This window comes from Triticum aestivum, unplaced genomic scaffold (genome assembly GCF_018294505.1).
Source record: "Triticum aestivum cultivar Chinese Spring unplaced genomic scaffold, IWGSC CS RefSeq v2.1 scaffold140664, whole genome shotgun sequence".
Taxonomy (NCBI): domain Eukaryota; kingdom Viridiplantae; phylum Streptophyta; class Magnoliopsida; order Poales; family Poaceae; genus Triticum; species Triticum aestivum.
The window spans coordinates 11,773-13,724 of record NW_025228190.1 but is presented as its reverse complement, the minus strand read 5'-3'; the positions used below and the strand labels follow the sequence as shown (position 1 = coordinate 13,724).

Genomic DNA, 1,952 nt, shown 5'->3' with positions numbered 1-1,952 from the left:
TACTACTTACTCCCCCCCCCCTCAAACACGGAGACGAGTTTACCACGGTTTCACCCCTCCCTCTATACCGCAGCAACACGTATTTTTTTACCCCTTTCAGAACGCGCTCCTCGCGCCACAAAGCCGCCTCTAGACGCGTGACCAATGAGCAGCGAGCTAAAACATATCGCAAATGTCAAAAATAATATAACGGGGTTAATATATATCGCGCACATGCCATATGATTGTCACGAGGCGCAAAAAATAATTAAAAAGGGAATGCAACACGAGGACTTCCCAGGAGGTCACCCATCCTAGTACTACTCTCGCCCAAGCACGCTTAACTTCGGAGTTCTGATGGGATCCGATGCTTTAGTGCTGGTATGATCGCATCCGACAAGTTACCCCCGCCTTCGTCCCTTATGCTTGCCACTCCCAGGTCCACTGCAAAGATGATTGCCATTCTTACTACCATTACAACCGTTCCCTAATAATGGATAATGCCCTATATATACTACTTACTCCCCCCCTCAAACACGGAGACGAGTTTACCACGGTTTCCACCCCACCCTCTATACCGCAGCAACACGTATTTTTTTACCCCTTTCAGAACGCGCTCCTCGCACCAGAAAGCCGCATCTAGACGCGTGACCAATGAGCAGCGAGCTAAAACATATCGCAAATGTCAAAAATAATATAACGGGGTTAATATATATCGCGCACATGCGATATGTTTGTCACGAGGCGCAAAAAATAATTAAAAAGGGAATGCAACACGAGGACTTCCCAGGAGGTCACCCATCCTAGTACTACTCTCGCCCAAGCACACTTAACTTTAGAGTTCTGATGGGATCCGGTGCTTTAGTGCTGGTATGATCGCATCCGACATGTTACCCCCGCCTTCGTCCCTTATGCTTGCCACTCCCAGGTCCACTGCAAAGATGATTGTCATTCTTACTACCATTACAACCATTGCCTAATAATGGATAATGCCCTATATATACTACTTACTCCCCCCCCCCTCAAACACGGAGACGAGTTTACCACGGTTTCCATCCCTCCCTCTATACCGCAGCAACACGTATTTTTTTACCCCTTTCAGAAGGCGCTCCTCGCGCCACAAAGCCGCCTCTAGACGCGTGACCAATGAGCAGCGAGCTAAAACATATCGCAAATGTCAAAAATAATATAACGGGGTTAATATATATCGCGCACATGCGATATGTTTGTCACGAGGCGCAAAAAATAATTAAAAAGGGAATGCAACACGAGGATTTTCCAGGAGGTCACCCATCCTAGTACTACTCTCGCCCAAGCACGCTTAACTTCGGAGTTCTGATGGGATCCGGTGCTTTAGTGCTGGTATGATCGCATCCGACATGTTACCCCCGCCTTCGTCTCTTATGCTTGCCACTCCCAGGTCCACTGCAAAGATGATTGTCATTCTTACTACCATTACAACCGTTGCCTAATAATGGATAATGCCCTATATATACTACTTACTCCCCCCCCCCTCAAACACGGAGACGAGTTTACCACGGTTTCCATCCCTCCCTCTATACCGCAGCAACACGTATTTTTTTACCCCTTTCAGAAGGCGCTCCTCGCGCCACAAAGCCGCCTCTAGACGCGTGGCCAATGAGCAGCGAGCTAAAACAAATCGCAAATGTCAAAAATAATATAACGGGGTTAATATATATCGCGCACATGCGATATGTTTGTCACGAGGCGCAAAAAATAATTAAAAAGGGAATGCAACACAAGGATTTTCCAGGAGGTCACCCATCCTAGTACTACTCTCGCCCAAGCACGCTTAACTTCGGAGTTCTGATGGGATCCGGTGCTTTAGTGCTGGTATGATCGTATCCGACATGTTACCCCCGCCTTCGTCTCTTATGCTTGCCACTCCCAGGTCCACTTCAAAGATGATTGTCATTCTTACTACCATTAGAACCGTTGCCTAATAATGGATA

The 1,952-nt window shown here is 47.3% G+C and overlaps 4 non-coding genes across 4 annotated transcripts; all 4 read right to left on the bottom strand.

Annotated features, from left to right (window-relative positions):
- Positions 1-255: 255 nt before the first annotated feature.
- On the bottom strand, positions 256-374 carry LOC123173647 (5S ribosomal RNA). Its single transcript, XR_006486396.1, has one exon. It is a non-coding gene; the product is annotated as a 5S ribosomal RNA (ribosomal RNA).
- A 370-nt stretch (positions 375-744) lies between these two features.
- LOC123173493 (5S ribosomal RNA) lies at positions 745-863 on the bottom strand. The gene has a single exon (XR_006486265.1). It is a non-coding gene; the product is annotated as a 5S ribosomal RNA (ribosomal RNA).
- A 373-nt stretch (positions 864-1,236) lies between these two features.
- On the bottom strand, positions 1,237-1,355 carry LOC123173661 (5S ribosomal RNA). Its single transcript, XR_006486410.1, has one exon. It is a non-coding gene; the product is annotated as a 5S ribosomal RNA (ribosomal RNA).
- Positions 1,356-1,728: 373 nt separating this feature from the next.
- LOC123173550 (5S ribosomal RNA) lies at positions 1,729-1,847 on the bottom strand. Its single transcript, XR_006486318.1, has one exon. It is a non-coding gene; the product is annotated as a 5S ribosomal RNA (ribosomal RNA).
- Between the last annotated feature and the right edge of the window lie 105 nt (positions 1,848-1,952).